An 18924-nucleotide genomic window follows, 5' to 3' on the forward strand; every position below is an offset into this window, starting at 1 on the left:
AAAGGGCTGGATAGGTTGCATAGCCTAGTGTGTGTGGGGAGGGGCCAAACTGGCGAGGCTTCTGTGCGTGTTCACTTGCCTCTTGTTTATGAAGGGTCAGAGACTGATCAGCTCAGTAAATGATAAGAAAGCAGTCGGTGGTACCTCTTTGGGTAAATGTATTGTGCTTTTCCAGCACTGCAGCTGCGTGAAGGCCCAGAAGAGTTGTCTCGAGTGACCACGTGTGTCTGTAACTTTGCCACCGCGCCGTTTGGCGCCAAGGTCCCTCGAGTGAGCTGTCCATCACAGTGGGGGAAAGGGCGGGATAGGTTGCATAGCCTAGTGTGTGTGGGGAGGGGCCAAACTGGCGAGGCTTCTGTGCGTGTTCACTTGCCTCTTGTTTATGAAGGGTCAGAGACTGATCAGCTCAGTAAATGATAAGAAAGCAGTCGGTGGTACCTCTTTGGGTAAATGTATTGTGCTTTTCCAGCACTGCAGCTGCGTGAAGGCCCAGAAGAGTTGTCTCGAGTGACCACGTGTGTCTGTAACTTTGCCACCGCGCCGTTTGGCGCCAAGGTCCCTCGAGTGAGCTGTCCATCACAGTGGGGGAAAGGGCGGGAAGAGGTTGCATAGCCTAGTGTGTGGGGCGGGGCCAAACGGGCGGGGCTTCTGTACGAGTTCACATGCCTCTTGTTTATAAAGGGTCAGAGACCATCAGAGCATCAGATGAGGAGAAATCAGCCTCCTGGTCACTGGAAGTACAGGAGGATTGCGCTCGAGAAACTCGTGGATGCCTAGACCTCCATCACGGATTACAGCTAATTTTAGACTGTAGCCTCGACCTTGCTCACTAGGTTCTTGGGCTGATTATAATGCGTTACTGAAGTTTAGCTTCATCCGGGGCACGTGCTGTTTCTTTTGTATCTGTAAGTGCTTCCTGTTGAGGTTTAATTTTTGAAACAGGAGCATCGTGCCAAAATGAATCCTGCCTGCATATTTATCCACGAAGATGCCACCATGTTGTGCCATACCTCTACTCAACTGGAGTACTTTCTACTGGGTAGTCAGTAAGTGCTACCTCGTTGGGTAAATGTATGGTGCTTTTCCTACACTACAGCTGCGTAAAGGCCCAGAAGAGAAGTCTTCAGTGATCACCTGTGTCTGTGACTTTGCCACTGCGCTGATAGGCGCCGAGGTACCTCAAGTGAGCTGTCCATCACAGTGGGGGAAAGGGCGGGATAGGTTGCATAGCCTAGTGTGTGTGGGGAGGGGTTAAACTGGCGAGGCTTCTGTGCGAGTTCACATGCCTCTTGTTTATGAAGGGTCAGAGACCGATCAGCTCAGTAAATGATAAGAAAGCAGTCGGTGGTACCTCTTTGGGTGAATGTATTGTGCTTTTCCAGCACTGCAGCTGCGTAAAGGCCCAGAAGAGAAGTCTTCAGTGATCACCTGTGTCTGTGACTTTGCCACTGCGCTGATAGGCGCCGAGGTACCTCGAGTGAGCTGTCCATCACAGTGGGGGAAAGGGCGGGATAGGTTGCATAGCCTAGACAGTGACTTTGCCACTGCGCTGATAGGCGCCGAGGTACCTCGAGTGAGCTGTCCATCACAGTGGGGTAAAGGGCTGGATAGGTTGCATAGCCTAGTGTGTGTGGGGAGGGGCCAAACTGGCGAGGCTTCTGTGCGTGTTCACTTGCCTCTTGTTTATGAAGGGTCAGAGACTGATCAGCTCAGTAAATGATAAGAAAGCAGTCGGTGGTACCTCTTTGGGTAAATGTATTGTGATTTTCCAGCACTGCAGCTGCGTGAAGGCCCAGAAGAGTTGTCTCGAGTGACCACGTGTGTCTGTAACTTTGCCACCGCGCCGTTTGGCACCAAGGTCCCTCGAGTGAGCTGTCCATCACAGTGTGGGAAAGGGCGGGAAGAGGTTGCATAGCCTAGTGTGTGGGGCGGGGCCAAACGGGTGGGGCTTCTGTACGAGTTCACATGCCTCTTGTTTATAAAGGGTCAGAGACCATCAGAGCATCAGATGAGGAGAAATCAGCCTCCTGGTCACTGGAAGTACAGGAGGATTGCACTCGAGAAACTCGTGGATGCCTAGACCTCCATCACGGATTACAGCTAATTTTAGACTGTAGCCTCGACCTTGCTCACTAGGTTCTTGGGCTGATTATAATGCGTTACTGAAGTTTAGCTTCAACCGGGGCACGTGCTGTTTCTTTTGTATATGTAAGTGCTTCCTGTTGAGGTTTAATTTTTGAAACAGGAGCATCGTGCCAAAATGAATCCTGCCTGCATATTTATCCACGAAGATGCCACCATGTTGTGCCATACCTCTACTCAACTGGAGTACTTTCTACTGGGTAGTCAGTAAGTGCTACCTCGTTGGGTAAATGTATGGTGCTTTTCCTACACTACAGCTGCGTAAAGGCCCAGAAGAGAAGTCTTCAGTGATCACCTGTGTCTGTGACTTTGCCACTGCGCTGATAGGCGCCGAGGTACCTCGAGTGAGCTGTCCATCACAGTGGGGAAAAGGGCGGGATAGGTTGCATAGCCTAGTCTGTGTGGGGAGGGGTTAAACTGGCGAGGCTTCTGTGCGAGTTCACATGCCTCTTGTTTATGAAGGGTCAGAGACCGATCAGCTCAGTAAATGATAAGAAAGCAGTCGGTGGTACCTCTTTGGGTGAATGTATTGTGCTTTTCCAGCACTGCAGCTGCGTAAAGGCCCAGCAGAGAAGTCTTCAGTGATCACCTGTGTCTGTGACTTTGCCACTGCGCTGATAGGCACCGAGGTACCTCGAGTGAGCTGTCCATCACAGTGGGGGAAAGAGCGGGATAGGTTGCATAGCCTAGTCAGTGACTTTGCCACTGCGCTGATAGGCGCCGAGGTACCTCGAGTGAGCTGTCCATCGAAGTGGGGGAAAGGGCGGGATAGGTTGCATAGCCTAGTCTGTGTGGGGAGGGGTTAAACTGGCGAGGCTTCTGTGGGAGTTCACATGCCTCTTGTTTATGAAGGGTCAGAGACCGATCAGCTCAGTAAATGATAAGAAAGCAGTCGGTGGTACCTCTTTGGGTGAATGTATTGCGCTTTTCCAGCACTGCAGCTGCGTGAAGGCCCAGAAGAGTTGTATTCAGTGATCACCTGTGTCTGTGACTTTGCCACTGCGCCGATATGCGCCGAGGTACCTCGAGGGAGCTGTCCATCAAAGTGGGGTAAAGGGCTGGATAGGTTGCATAGCCTAGTGTGTGTGGGGAGGGGCCAAACTGGCGAGGCTTCTGTGCGTGTTCACTTGCCTCTTGTTTATGAAGGGTCAGAGACTGATCAGCTCAGTAAATGATAAGAAAGCAGTCGGTGGTACCTCTTTGGGTAAATGTATTGTGCTTTTCCAGCACTGCAGCTCCGTGAAGGCCCAGAAGAGTTGTCTCGAGTGACCACGTGTGTCTGTAACTTTGCCACTGCGCCGTTTGGCGCCAAGGTCCCTCGAGTGAGCTGTCCATCACAGTGGGGGAAAGGGCGGGAAGAGGTTGCATAGCCTAGTGTGTGGGGCGGGCCAAACGGGCGGGGCTTCTGTACGAGTTCACATGCCTCTTGTTTATAAAGGGTCAGAGACCATCAGAGCATCAGATGAGGAGAAATCAGCCTCCTGGTCACTGGAAGTACAGGAGGATTGCGCTCGAGAAACTCGTGGATGCCTAGACCTCCATCACGGATTAAAGCTAATTTTAGACGGTAGCCTCGACCTTGCTCACTAGGTTCTTGGGCTGATTATAATGCGTTACTGAAGTTTAGCTTCAACCGGGGCACGTGCTGTTTCTTTTGTATATGTAAGTGCTTCCTGTTGAGGTTTAATTTTTGAAACAGGAGCATCGTGCCAAAATGAATCCTGCCTGCATATTTATCCACGAAGATGCCACCATGTTGTGCCATACCTCTACTCAACTGGAGTACTTTCTACTGGGTAGTCAGTAAGTGCTACCTCGTTGGGTAAATGTATGGTGCTTTTCCTACACTACAGCTGCGTAAAGGCCCAGAAGAGAAGTCTTCAGTGATCACCTGTGTCTGTGACTTTGCCACTGCGCTGATAGGCGCCGAGGTACCTCGAGTGAGCTGTCCATCACAGTGGGGGAAAGGGCGGGATAGGTTGCATAGCCTAGTGTGTGTGGGGAGGGGCCAAACTGGCGAGGCTTCTGTGCGTGTTCACTTGCCTCTTGTTTATGAAGGGTCAGAGACCGATTAGCGCAGCAAATGAGGAGAAAGCAGTCGGTGGTACCTCTTTGGGTGAATGTATTGTGCTTTTCCAGCACTGCAGCTGCGTGAAGGCCCAGAAGAGTTGTATTCAGGGATCACCTGTGTCTGTAACGTTGCCACTGCGCCGATAGGCGCCGAGGTACCTCGAGTGAGCAGTCCATCACAGTGGTGGAAAGGGCAGATAGGTTGCATAGCCTAGTGTGTGTGGGGAGGGGCTAAACTGGCGAGGCTTCTGTGCGTGTTCACTTGCCTCTTGTTTATGAAGGGTCAGAGATCGATTAGCGCAGCAAATGAGGAGAAAGCAGTCGGTGGTACCTCTTTGGGTGAATGTATTGTGCTTTTCCAGCACTGCAGCTGCGTAAAGGCCCAGAAGAGTTGTCTCGAGTGACCACGTGTGTCTGTAACTTTGCCACGGCGCCGTTTGGCGCCAAGGTCCCTCGAGTGAGCTGTCCATCACAGTGGGGGAAAGGGCGGGAAGAGGTTGCATAGCCTAGTGTGTGGGGCGGGGCCAAACGGGCCGGGCTTCTGTACGAGTTCACATGCCTCTTGTTTATAAAGGGTCAGAGACCATCAGAGCATCAGATGAGGAGAAATCAGCCTCCTGGTCACTGGAAGTACAGGAGGATTGCGCTCGAGAAACTCGTGGATGCCTAGACCTCCATCACGGATTACAGCTAATTGTAGACTGTAGCCTCGACCTTGCTCACTAGGTTCTTGGGCTGATTATAATGCGTTACTGAAGTTTAGCTTCATCCGGGGCACGTGCTGTTTCTTTTGTATCTGTAAGTGCTTCCTGTTGAGGTTTAATTTTTGAAACAGGAGCATCGTGCCAAATAGAATCCTGCCTGCATATTTATCCACGAAGATGCCACCATGTTGTGCCATACCTCTACTCAACTGGAGTACTTTCTACTGGGTAGTCAGTAAGTGCTACCTCGTTGGGTAAATGTATGGTGCTTTTCCTACACTACAGCTGCGTAAAGGCCCAGAAGAGAAGTCTTCAGTGATCACCTGTGTCTGTGACTTTGCCACTGCGCTGATAGGCGCCGAGGTACCTCGAGTGAGCTGTCCATCACAGTGGGGGAAAGGGCGGGAATAGGTTGCATAGCCTAGTGTGTGTGGGGAGGGGTTAAACTGGCGAGGCTTCTGTGCGAGTTCACATGCCTCTTGTTTATGAAGTGTCAGAGACCGATCAGCTCAGTAAATGATAAGAAAGCAGTCGGTGGTACCTCTTTGGGTGAATGTATTGTGCTTTTCCAGCACTGCAGCTGCGTAAAGGCCCAGAAGAGAAGTCTTCAGTGATCACCTGTGTCTGTGACTTTGCCACTGCGCTGATAGGCGCCGAGGTACCTCGAGTGAGCTGTCCATCACAGTGGGGGAAAGGGCGGGATAGGTTGCATAGCCTAGACAGTGACTTTGCCACTGCGCTGATAGGCGCCGAGGTACCTCGAGTGAGCTGTCCATCACAGTGGGGTAAAGGGCTGGATAGGTTGCATAGCCTAGTGTGTGTGGGGAGGGGCCAAACTGGCGAGGCTTCTGTGCGTGTTCACTTGCCTCTTGTTTATGAAGGGTCAGAGACTGATCAGCTCAGTAAATGATAAGAAAGCAGTCGGTGGTACCTCTTTGGGTAAATGTATTGTGCTTTTCCAGCACTGCAGCTGCGTGAAGGCCCAGAAGAGTTGTCTCGAGTGACCACGTGTGTCTGTAACTTTGCCACCGCGCTGATAGGCGCCGAGGTACCTCGAGTGAGCTGTCCATCACAGTGGGGTAAAGGGCTGGATAGGTTGCATAGCCTAGTGTGTGTGGGGAGGGGCCAAACTGGCGAGGCTTCTGTGCGTGTTCACTTGCCTCTTGTTTATGAAGGGTCAGAGACTGATCAGCTCAGTAAATGATAAGAAAGCAGTCGGTGGTACCTCTTTGGGTAAATGTATTGTGCTTTTCCAGCACTGCAGCTGCGTGAAGGCCCAGAAGAGTTGTCTCGAGTGACCACGTGTGTCTGTAACTTTGCCACCGCGCCGTTTGGCGCCAAGGTCCCTCGAGTGAGCTGTCCATCACAGTGGGGGAAAGGGCGGGAAGAGGTTGCATAGCCTAGTGTGTGGGGCGGGGCCAAACGGGCGGGGCTTCTGTACGAGTTCACATGCCTCTTGTTTATAAAGGGTCAGAGACCATCAGAGCATCAGATGAGGAGAAATCAGCCTCCTGGTCACTGGAAGTACAGGAGGATTGCACTCGAGAAACTCGTGGATGCCTAGACCTCCATCACGGATTACAGCTAATTTTAGACTGTAGCCTCGACCTTGCTCACTAGGTTCTTGGGCTGATTATAATGCGTTACTGAAGTTTAGCTTCAACCGGGGCACGTGCTGTTTCTTTTGTATATGTAAGTGCTTCCTGTTGAGGTTTAATTTTTGAAACAGGAGCATCGTGCCAAAATGAATCCTGCCTGCATATTTATCCACGAAGATGCCACCATGTTGTGCCATACCTCTACTCAACTGGAGTACTTTCTACTGGGTAGTCAGTAAGTGCTACCTCGTTGGGTAAATGTATGGTGCTTTTCCTACACTACAGCTGCGTAAAGGCCCAGAAGAGAAGTCTTCAGTGATTACCTGTGTCTGTGACTTTGCCACTGCGCTGATAGGCGCCGAGGTACCTCGAGTGAGCTGTCCATCACAGTGGGGGAAAGGGCGGGATAGGTTGCATAGCCTAGTCTGTGTGGGGAGGGGTTAAACTGGCGAGGCTTCTGTGCGAGTTCACATGCCTCTTGTTTATGAAGGGTCAGAGACCGATCAGCTCAGTAAATGATAAGAAAGCAGTCGGTGGTACCTCTTTGGGTGAATGTATTGTGCTTTTCCAGCACTGCAGCTGCGTAAAGGCCCAGAAGAGAAGTCTTCAGTGATCACCTGTGTCTGTGACTTTGCCACTGCGCTGATAGGCACCGAGGTACCTCGAGTGAGCTGTCCATCACAGTGGGGGAAAGAGCGGGATAGGTTGCATAGCCTAGTCAGTGACTTTGCCACTGCGCTGATAGGCGCCGAGGTACCTCGAGTGAGCTGTCCATCGAAGTGGGGGAAAGGGCGGGATAGGTTGCATAGCCTAGTCTGTGTGGGGAGGGGTTAAACTGGCGAGGCTTCTGTGGGAGTTCACATGCCTCTTGTTTATGAAGGGTCAGAGACCGATCAGCTCAGTAAATGATAAGAAAGCAGTCGGTGGTACCTCTTTGGGTGAATGTATTGCGCTTTTCCAGCACTGCAGCTGCGTGAAGGCCCAGAAGAGTTGTATTCAGTGATCACCTGTGTCTGTGACTTTGCCACTGCGCCGATATGCGCCGAGGTACCTCGAGGGAGCTGTCCATCAAAGTGGGGTAAAGGGCTGGATAGGTTGCATAGCCTAGTGTGTGTGGGGAGGGGCCAAACTGGCGAGGCTTCTGTGCGTGTTCACTTGCCTCTTGTTTATGAAGGGTCAGAGACTGATCAGCTCAGTAAATGATAAGAAAGCAGTCGGTGGTAACTCTTTGGGTAAATGTATTGTGCTTTTCCAGCACTGCAGCTGTGTGAAGGCCCAGAAGAGTTGTCTCGAGTGACCACGTGTGTCTGTAACTTTGCCACCGCGCCGTTTGGCGCCAAGGTCCCTCGAGTGAGCTGTCCATCACAGTGGGGGAAAGGGCGGGAAGAGGTTGCATAGCCTAGTGTGTGGGGCGGGGCCAAACGGGCGGGGCTTCTGTACGAGTTCACATGCCTCTTGTTTATAAAGGGTCAGAGACCATCAGAGCATCAGATGAGGAGAAATCAGCCTCCTGGTCACTGGAAGTACAGGAGGATTGCGCTCGAGAAACTCGTGGATGCCACCATGTTGTGCCATACCTCTACTCAACTGGAGTACTTTCTACTGGGTAGTCAGTAAGTGCTACCTCGTTGGGTAAATGTATGGTGCTTTTCCTACACTACAGCTGCGTAAAGGCCCAGAAGAGAAGTCTTCAGTGATCACCTGTGTCTGTGACTTTGCCACTGCGCTGATAGGCGCCGAGGTACCTCGAGTGAGCTGTCCATCACAGTGGGGGAAAGGGCGGGATAGGTTGCATAGCCTAGTCTGTGTGGGGAGGGGTTAAACTGGCGAGGCTTCTGTGCGAGTTCACATGCCTCTTGTTTATGAAGGGTCAGAGACCGATCAGCTCAGTAAATGATAAGAAAGCAGTCGGTGGTACCTCTTTGGGTGAATGTATTGTGCTTTTCCAGCACTGCAGCTGCGTAAAGGCCCAGAAGAGAAGTCTTCAGTGATCACCTGTGTCTGTGACTTTGCCACTGCGCTGATAGGCGCCGAGGTACCTCGAGTGAGCTGTCCGTCACAGTGGGGGAAAGGGTGGGATAGGTTGCATAGCCTAGTCAGTCACTTTGCCACTGCGCTGATAGGCGCCGAGGTACCTCGAGTGAGCTGTCCATCACAGTGGGGGAAAGGGCGGGATAGGTTGCATAGCCTAGTCTGTGTGGGGAGGGGTTAAACTGGCGAGGCTTCTGTGCAAGTTCACATGCCTCTTGTTTATGAAGGGTCAGAGACCGATCAGCTCAGTAAATGATAAGAAAGCAGTCGGTGGTACCTCTTTGGGTGAATGTATTGTGCTTTTCCAGCACTGCAGCTGCGTGAAGGCCCAGAAGAGTTGTATTCAGGGATCACCTGTGTCTGTAACGTTGCCACTGCGCCGATAGGCGCCGAGGTACCTCGAGTGAGCTGTCCATCACAGTGGGGTAAAGGGCTGGATAGGTTGCATAGCCTAGTGTGTGTGGGGAGGGGCCAAACTGGCGAGGCTTCTGTGCGTGTTCACTTGCCTCTTGTTTATGAAGGGTCAGAGACTGATCAGCTCAGTAAATGATAAGAAAGCAGTCGGTGGTACCTCTTTGGGTAAATGTATTGTGCTTTTCCAGCACTGCAGCTCCGTGAAGGCCCAGAAGAGTTGTCTCGAGTGACCACGTGTGTCTGTAACTTTGCCACCGCGCCGTTTGGCGCCAAGGTCCCTCGAGTGAGCTGTCCATCACAGTGGGGGAAAGGGCGGGAAGAGGTTGCATAGCCTAGTGTGTGGGGCGGGGCCAAACGGGCGGGGCTTCTGTACGAGTTCACATGCCTCTTGTTTATAAAGGGTCAGAGACCATCAGAGCATCAGATGAGGAGAAATCAGCCTCCTGGTCACTGGAAGTACAGGAGGATTGCGCTCGAGAAACTCGTGGATGCCTAGACCTCCATCACGGATTAAAGCTAATTTTAGACGGTAGCCTCGACCTTGCTCACTAGGTTCTTGGGCTGATTATAATGCGTTACTGAAGTTTAGCTTCAACCGGGGCACGTGCTGTTTCTTTTGTATATGTAAGTGCTTCCTGTTGAGGTTTAATTTTTGAAACAGGAGCATCGTGCCAAAATGAATCCTGCCTGCATATTTATCCACGACGATGCCACCATGTTGTGCCATACCTCTACTCAACTGGAGTACTTTCTACTGGGTAGTCAGTAAGTGCTACCTCGTTGGGTAAATGTATGGTGCTTTTCCTACACTACAGCTGCGTAAAGGCCCAGAAGAGAAGTCTTCAGTGATCACCTATGTCTGTGACTTTGCCACTGCGCTGATAGGCGCCGAGGTACCTCGAGTGAGCTGTCCATCACAGTGGGGGAAAGGGCGGGATAGGTTGCACAGCCTAGTCAGTGACTTTGCCACTGCGCTGATAGGCGCCGAGGTACCTCGAGTGAGCTGTCCATCACAGTGGGGGAAAGGGCGGGATAGGTTGCATAGCCTAGTCTGTGTGGGGAGGGGTTAAACTGGCGAGGCTTCTGTGGGAGTTCACATGCCTCTTGTTTATGAAGGGTCAGAGACCGATCAGCTCAGTAAATGATAAGAAAGCAGTCGGTGGTACCTCTTTGGGTAAATGTATTGTGCTTTTCCAGCACTGCAGCTGCGTGAAGGCCCAGAAGAGAAGTCTTCAGTGATCACCTGTGTCTGTGACTTTCCCACTGCGCTGATAGGCGCCGAGGTACCTCGAGTGAGCAGTCCATCACAGTGGTGGAAAGGGCGGATAGGTTGCATAGCCTAGTGTGTCTGGGGAGGGGCCAAACTGGCGAGGCTTCTGTGCGTGTTCACTTGCCTCTTGTTTATGAAGGGTCAGAGACCGATTAGCGCAGCAAATGAGGAGAAAGCAGTCGGTGGTACCTCTTTGGGTGAATGTATTGTGCTTTTCCAGCACTGCAGCTGCGTAAAGGCCCAGAAGAGTTGTCTCGAGTGACCACGTGTGTCTGTAACTTTGCCACCGCGCCGTTTGGCGCCAAGGTCCCTCGAGTGAGCTGTCCATCACAGTGGGGGAAAGGGCGGGAAGAGGTTGCATAGCCTAGTGTGTGGGGCGGGGCCAAACGGGCGGGGCTTCCGTACGAGTTCACATGCCTCTTGTTTATAAAGGGTCAGAGACCATCAGAGCATCAGATGAGGAGAAATCAGCCTCCTGGTCACTGGAAGTACAGGAGGATTGCGCTCGAGAAACTCGTGGATGCCTAGACCTCCATCACGGATTACAGCTAATTTTAGACTGTAGCCTCGACCTTGCTCACTAGGTTCTTGGGCTGATTATAATGCGTTACTGAAGTTTAGCTTCAACCGGGGCACGTGCTGTTTCTTTTGTATATGTAAGTGCTTCCTGTTGAGGTTTAATTTTTGAAACAGGAGCATCGTGCCAAAATGAATCCTGCCTGCATATTTATCCACGAAGATGCCACCATGTTGTGCCATACCTCTACTCAACTGGAGTACTTTCTACTGGGTAGTCAGTAAGTGCTACCTCGTTGGGTAAATGTATGGTGCTTTTCCTACACTACAGCTGCGTAAAGGCCCAGAAGAGAAGTCTTCAGTGATCACCTGTGTCTGTGACTTTGCCACTGCGCTGATAGGCGCCGAGGTACCTCGAGTGAGCTGTCCATCACAGTGGGGGAAAGGGCGGGATAGGTTGCATAGCCTAGTCTGTGTGGGGAGGGGTTAAACTGGCGAGGCTTCTGTGCGAGTTCACATGCCTCTTGTTTATGAAGGGTCAGAGACCGATCAGCTCAGTAAATGATAAGAAAGCAGTCGGTGGTACCTCTTTGGGTGAATGTATTGTGCTTTTCCAGCACTGCAGCTGCGTAAAGGCCCAGAAGAGAAGTCTTCAGTGATCACCTGTGTCTGTGACTTTGCCACTGCGCTGATAGGCGCCGAGGTACCTCGAGTGAGCTGTCCATCACAGTGGGGGAAAGAGCGGGATAGGTTGCATAGCCTAGTCAGTGACTTTGCCACTGCGCTGATAGGCGCCGAGGTACCTCGAGTGAGCTGTCCATCGAAGTGGGGGAAAGGGCGGGATAGGTTGCATAGCCTAGTCTGTGTGGGGAGGGGTTAAACTGGCGAGGCTTCTGTGCGAGTTCACATGCCTCTTGTTTATGAAGGGTCAGAGACCGATCAGCTCAGTAAATGATAAGAAAGCAGTCGGTGGTACCTCTTTGGGTGAATGTATTGCGCTTTTCCAGCACTGCAGCTGCGTGAAGGCCCAGAAGAGTTGTATTCAGTGATCACCTGTGTCTGTGACTTTGCCACTGCGCCGATATGCGCCGAGGTACCTCGAGGGAGCTGTCCATCAAAGTGGGGTAAAGGGCTGGATAGGTTGCATAGCCTAGTGTGTGTGGGGAGGGGCCAAACTGGCGAGGCTTCTGTGCGTGTTCACTTGCCTCTTGTTTATGAAGGGTCAGAGACTGATCAGCTCAGTAAATGATAAGAAAGCAGTCGGTGGTACCTCTTTGGGTAAATGTATTGTGCTTTTCCAGCACTGCAGCTCCGTGAAGGCCCAGAAGAGTTGTCTCGAGTGACCACGTGTGTCTGTAACTTTGCCACTGCGCCGTTTGGCGCCAAGGTCCCTCGAGTGAGCTGTCCATCACAGTGGGGGAAAGGGCGGGAAGAGGTTGCATAGCCTAGTGTGTGGGGCGGGCCAAACGGGCGGGGCTTCTGTACGAGTTCACATGCCTCTTGTTTATAAAGGGTCAGGGACCATCAGAGCATCAGATGAGGAGAAATCAGCCTCCTGGTCACTGGAAGTACAGGAGGATTGCGCTCGAGAAACTCGTGGATGCCTAGACCTCCATCACGGATTAAAGCTAATTTTAGACGGTAGCCTCGACCTTGCTCACTAGGTTCTTGGGCTGATTATAATGCGTTACTGAAGTTTAGCTTCAACCGGGGCACGTGCTGTTTCTTTTGTATATGTAAGTGCTTCCTGTTGAGGTTTAATTTTTGAAACAGGAGCATCGTGCCAAAATGAATCCTGCCTGCATATTTATCCACGAAGATGCCACCATGTTGTGCCATACCTCTACTCAACTGGAGTACTTTCTACTGGGTAGTCAGTAAGTGCTACCTCGTTGGGTAAATGTATGGTGCTTTTCCTACACTACAGCTGCGTAAAGGCCCAGAAGAGAAGTCTTCAGTGATCACCTGTGTCTGTGACTTTGCCACTGCGCTGATAGGCGCCGAGGTACCTCGAGTGAGCTGTCCATCACAGTGGGGGAAAGGGCGGGATAGGTTGCATAGCCTAGTGTGTGTGGGGAGGGGCCAAACTGGCGAGGCTTCTGTGCGTGTTCACTTGCCTCTTGTTTATGAAGGGTCAGAGACCGATTAGCGCAGCAAATGAGGAGAAAGCAGTCGGTGGTACCTCTTTGGGTGAATGTATTGTGCTTTTCCAGCACTGCAGCTGCGTGAAGGCCCAGAAGAGTTGTATTCAGGGATCACCTGTGTCTGTAACGTTGCCACTGCGCCGATAGGCGCCGAGGTACCTCGAGTGAGCAGTCCATCACAGTGGTGGAAAGGGCAGATAGGTTGCATAGCCTAGTGTGTGTGGGGAGGGGCTAAACTGGCGAGGCTTCTGTGCGTGTTCACTTGCCTCTTGTTTATGAAGGGTCAGAGATCGATTAGCGCAGCAAATGAGGAGAAAGCAGTCGGTGGTACCTCTTTGGGTGAATGTATTGTGCTTTTCCAGCACTGCAGCTGCGTAAAGGCCCAGAAGAGTTGTCTCGAGTGACCACGTGTGTCTGTAACTTTGCCACCGCGCCGTTTGGCGCCAAGGTCCCTCGAGTGAGCTGTCCATCACAGTGGGGGAAAGGGCGGGAAGAGGTTGCATAGCCTAGTGTGTGGGGCGGGGCCAAACGGGCCGGGCTTCTGTACGAGTTCACATGCCTCTTGTTTATAAAGGGTCAGAGACCATCAGAGCATCAGATGAGGAGAAATCAGCCTCCTGGTCACTGGAAGTACAGGAGGATTGCGCTCGAGAAACTCGTGGATGCCTAGACCTCCATCACGGATTACAGCTAATTGTAGACTGTAGCCTCGACCTTGCTCACTAGGTTCTTGGGCTGATTATAATGCGTTACTGAAGTTTAGCTTCATCCGGGGCACGTGCTGTTTCTTTTGTATCTGTAAGTGCTTCCTGTTGAGGTTTAATTTTTGAAACAGGAGCATCGTGCCAAATAGAATCCTGCCTGCATATTTATCCACGAAGATGCCACCATGTTGTGCCATACCTCTACTCAACTGGAGTACTTTCTACTGGGTAGTCAGTAAGTGCTACCTCGTTGGGTAAATGTATGGTGCTTTTCCTACACTACAGCTGCGTAAAGGCCCAGAAGAGAAGTCTTCAGTGATCACCTGTGTCTGTGACTTTGCCACTGCGCTGATAGGCGCCGAGGTACCTCGAGTGAGCTGTCCATCACAGTGGGGGAAAGGGCGGGAATAGGTTGCATAGCCTAGTGTGTGTGGGGAGGGGTTAAACTGGCGAGGCTTCTGTGCGAGTTCACATGCCTCTTGTTTATGAAGTGTCAGAGACCGATCAGCTCAGTAAATGATAAGAAAGCAGTCGGTGGTACCTCTTTGGGTGAATGTATTGTGCTTTTCCAGCACTGCAGCTGCGTAAAGGCCCAGAAGAGAAGTCTTCAGTGATCACCTGTGTCTGTGACTTTGCCACTGCGCTGATAGGCGCCGAGGTACCTCGAGTGAGCTGTCCATCACAGTGGGGGAAAGGGCGGGATAGGTTGCATAGCCTAGACAGTGACTTTGCCACTGCGCTGATAGGCGCCGAGGTACCTCGAGTGAGCTGTCCATCACAGTGGGGTAAAGGGCTGGATAGGTTGCATAGCCTAGTGTTTGTGGGGAGGGGCCAAACTGGCGAGGCTTCTGTGCGTGTTCACTTGCCTCTTGTTTATGAAGGGTCAGAGACTGATCAGCTCAGTAAATGATAAGAAAGCAGTCGGTGGTACCTCTTTGGGTAAATGTATTGTGCTTTTCCAGCACTGCAGCTGCGTGAAGGCCCAGAAGAGTTGTCTCGAGTGACCACGTGTGTCTGTAACTTTGCCACCGCGCCGTTTGGCGCCAAGGTCCCTCGAGTGAGCTGTCCATCACAGTGGGGGAAAGGGCGGGAAGAGGTTGCATAGCCTAGTGTGTGGGGCGGGGCCAAACGGGCGGGGCTTATGTACGAGTTCACATGCCTCTTGTTTATAAAGGGTCAGAGACCATCAGAGCATCAGATGAGGAGAAATCAGCCTCCTGGTCACTGGAAGTACAGGAGGATTGCACTCGAGAAACTCGTGGATGCCTAGACCTCCATCACGGATTACAGCTAATTTTAGACTGTAGCCTCGACCTTGCTCACTAGGTTCTTGGGCTGATTATAATGCGTTACTGAAGTTTAGCTTCAACCGGGGCACGTGCTGTTTCTTTTGTATATGTAAGTGCTTCCTGTTGAGGTTTAATTTTTGAAACAGGAGCATCGTGCCAAAATGAATCCTGCCTGCATATTTATCCACGAAGATGCCACCATGTTGTGCCATACCTCTACTCAACTGGAGTACTTTCTACTGGGTAGTCAGTAAGTGCTACCTCGTTGGGTAAATGTATGGTGCTTTTCCTACACTACAGCTGCGTAAAGGCCCAGAAGAGAAGTCTTCAGTGATCACCTGTGTCTGTGACTTTGCCACTGCGCTGATAGGCGCCGAGGTACCTCGAGTGAGCTGTCCATCACAGTGGGGGAAAGGGCGGGATAGGTTGCATAGCCTAGTCTGTGTGGGGAGGGGTTAAACTGGCGAGGCTTCTGTGCGAGTTCACATGCCTCTTGTTTATGAAGGGTCAGAGACCGATCAGCTCAGTAAATGATAAGAAAGCAGTCGGTGGTACCTCTTTGGGTGAATGTATTGTGCTTTTCCAGCACTGCAGCTGCGTAAAGGCCCAGAAGAGAAGTCTTCAGTGATCACCTGTGTCTGTGACTTTGCCACTGCGCTGATAGGCACCGAGGTACCTCGAGTGAGCTGTCCATCACAGTGGGGGAAAGAGCGGGATAGGTTGCATAGCCTAGTCAGTGACTTTGCCACTGCGCTGATAGGCGCCGAGGTACCTCGAGTGAGCTGTCCATCGAAGTGGGGGAAAGGGCGGGATAGGTTGCATAGCCTAGTCTGTGTGGGGAGGGGTTAAACTGGCGAGGCTTCTGTGGGAGTTCACATGCCTCTTGTTTATGAAGGGTCAGAGACCGATCAGCTCAGTAAATGATAAGAAAGCAGTCGGTGGTACCTCTTTGGGTGAATGTATTGCGCTTTTCCAGCACTGCAGCTGCGTGAAGGCCCAGAAGAGTTGTATTCAGTGATCACCTGTGTCTGTGACTTTGCCACTGCGCCGATATGCGCCGAGGTACCTCGAGGGAGCTGTCCATCAAAGTGGGGTAAAGGGCTGGATAGGTTGCATAGCCTAGTGTGTGTGGGGAGGGGCCAAACTGGCGAGGCTTCTGTGCGTGTTCACTTGCCTCTTGTTTATGAAGGGTCAGAGACTGATCAGCTCAGTAAATGATAAGAAAGCAGTCGGTGGTAACTCTTTGGGTAAATGTATTGTGCTTTTCCAGCATTGCAGCTGTGTGAAGGCCCAGAAGAGTTGTCTCGAGTGACCACGTGTGTCTGTAACTTTGCCACCGCGCCGTTTGGCGCCAAGGTCCCTCGAGTGAGCTGTCCATCACAGTGGGGGAAAGGGCGGGAAGAGGTTGCATAGCCTAGTGTGTGGGGCGGGGCCAAACGGGCGGGGCTTCTGTACGAGTTCACATGCCTCTTGTTTATAAAGGGTCAGAGACCATCAGAGCATCAGATGAGGAGAAATCAGCCTCCTGGTCACTGGAAGTACAGGAGGATTGCGCTCGAGAAACTCGTGGATGCCACCATGTTGTGCCATACCTCTACTCAACTGGAGTACTTTCTACTGGGTAGTCAGTAAGTGCTACCTCGTTGGGTAAATGTATGGTGCTTTTCCTACACTACAGCTGCGTAAAGGCCCAGAAGAGAAGTCTTCAGTGATCACCTGTGTCTGTGACTTTGCCACTGCGCTGATAGGCGCCGAGGTACCTCGAGTGAGCTGTCCATCACAGTGGGGGAAAGGGCGGGATAGGTTGCATAGCCTAGTCTGTGTGGGGAGGGGTTAAACTGGCGAGGCTTCTGTGCGAGTTCACATGCCTCTTGTTTATGAAGGGTCAGAGACCGATCAGCTCAGTAAATGATAAGAAAGCAGTCGGTGGTACCTCTTTGGGTGAATGTATTGTGCTTTTCCAGCACTGCAGCTGCGTGAAGGCCCAGAAGAGTTGTCTCGAGTGACCACGTGTGTCTGTAACTTTGCCACCGCGCTGATAGGCGCCGAGGTACCTCGAGTGAGCTGTCCATCACAGTGGGGTAAAGGGCTGGATAGGTTGCATAGCCTAGTGTGTGTGGGGAGGGGCCAAACTGGCGAGGCTTCTGTGCGTGTTCACTTGCCTCTTGTTTATGAAGGGTCAGAGACTGATCAGCTCAGTAAATGATAAGAAAGCAGTCGGTGGTACCTCTTTGGGTAAATGTATTGTGCTTTTCCAGCACTGCAGCTGCGTGAAGGCCCAGAAGAGTTGTCTCGAGTGACCACGTGTGTCTGTAACTTTGCCACCGCGCCGTTTGGCGCCAAGGTCCCTCGAGTGAGCTGTCCATCACAGTGGGGGAAAGGGCGGGAAGAGGTTGCATAGCCTAGTGTGTGGGGCGGGGCCAAACGGGCGGGGCTTATGTACGAGTTCACATGCCTCTTGTTTATAAAGGGTCAGAGACCATCAGAGCATCAGATGAGGAGAAATCAGCCTCCTGGTCACTGGAAGTACAGGAGGATTGCACTCGAGAAACTCGTGGATGCCTAGACCTCCATCACGGATTACAGCTAATTTTAGACTGTAGCCTCGACCTTGCTCACTAGGTTCTTGGGCTGATTATAATGCGTTACTGAAGTTTAGCTTCAACCGGGGCACGTGCTGTTTCTTTTGTATATGTAAGTGCTTCCTGTTGAGGTTTAATTTTTGAAACAGGAGCATCGTGCCAAAATGAATCCTGCCTGCATATTTATCCACGAAGATGCCACCATGTTGTGCCATACCTCTACTCAACTGGAGTACTTTCTACTGGGTAGTCAGTAAGTGCTACCTCGTTGGGTAAATGTATGGTGCTTTTCCTACACTACAGCTGCGTAAAGGCCCAGAAGAGAAGTCTTCAGTGATCACCTGTGTCTGTGACTTTGCCACTGCGCTGATAGGCGCCGAGGTACCTCGAGTGAGCTGTCCATCACAGTGGGGGAAAGGGCGGGATAGGTTGCATAGCCTAGTCTGTGTGGGGAGGGGTTAAACTGGCGAGGCTTCTGTGCGAGTTCACATGCCTCTTGTTTATGAAGGGTCAGAGACCGATCAGCTCAGTAAATGATAAGAAAGCAGTCGGTGGTACCTCTTTGGGTGAATGTATTGTGCTTTTCCAGCACTGCAGCTGCGTAAAGGCCCAGAAGAGAAGTCTTCAGTGATCACCTGTGTCTGTGACTTTGCCACTGCGCTGATAGGCACCGAGGTACCTCGAGTGAGCTGTCCATCACAGTGGGGGAAAGAGCGGGATAGGTTGCATAGCCTAGTCAGTGACTTTGCCACTGCGCTGATAGGCGCCGAGGTACCTCGAGTGAGCTGTCCATCGAAGTGGGGGAAAGGGCGGGATAGGTTGCATAGCCTAGTCTGTGTGGGGAGGGGTTAAACTGGCGAGGCTTCTGTGGGAGTTCACATGCCTCTTGTTTATGAAGGGTCAGAGACCGATCAGCTCAGTAAATGATAAGAAAGCAGTCGGTGGTACCTCTTTGGGTGAATGTATTGCGCTTTTCCAGCACTGCAGCTGCGTGAAGGCCCAGAAGAGTTGTATTCAGTGATCACCTGTGTCTGTGACTTTGCCACTGCGCCGATATGCGCCGAGGTACCTCGAGGGAGCTGTCCATCAAAGTGGGGTAAAGGGCTGGATAGGTTGCATAGCCTAGTGTGTGTGGGGAGGGGCCAAACTGGCGAGGCTTCTGTGCGTGTTCACTTGCCTCTTGTTTATGAAGGGTCAGAGACTGATCAGCTCAGTAAATGATAAGAAAGCAGTCGGTGGTAACTCTTTGGGTAAATGTATTGTGCTTTTCCAGCACTGCAGCTGTGTGAAGGCCCAGAAGAGTTGTCTCGAGTGACCACGTGTGTCTGTAACTTTGCCACCGCGCCGTTTGGCGCCAAGGTCCCTCGAGTGAGCTGTCCATCACAGTGGGGGAAAGGGCGGGAAGAGGTTGCATAGCCTAGTGTGTGGGGCGGGGCCAAACGGGCGGGGCTTCTGTACGA

The sequence above is a fragment of the Lissotriton vulgaris genome, chromosome 8 (assembly GCF_964263255.1).
Source record: "Lissotriton vulgaris chromosome 8, aLisVul1.2, whole genome shotgun sequence".
Lineage (NCBI taxonomy): Eukaryota > Metazoa > Chordata > Amphibia > Caudata > Salamandridae > Lissotriton > Lissotriton vulgaris.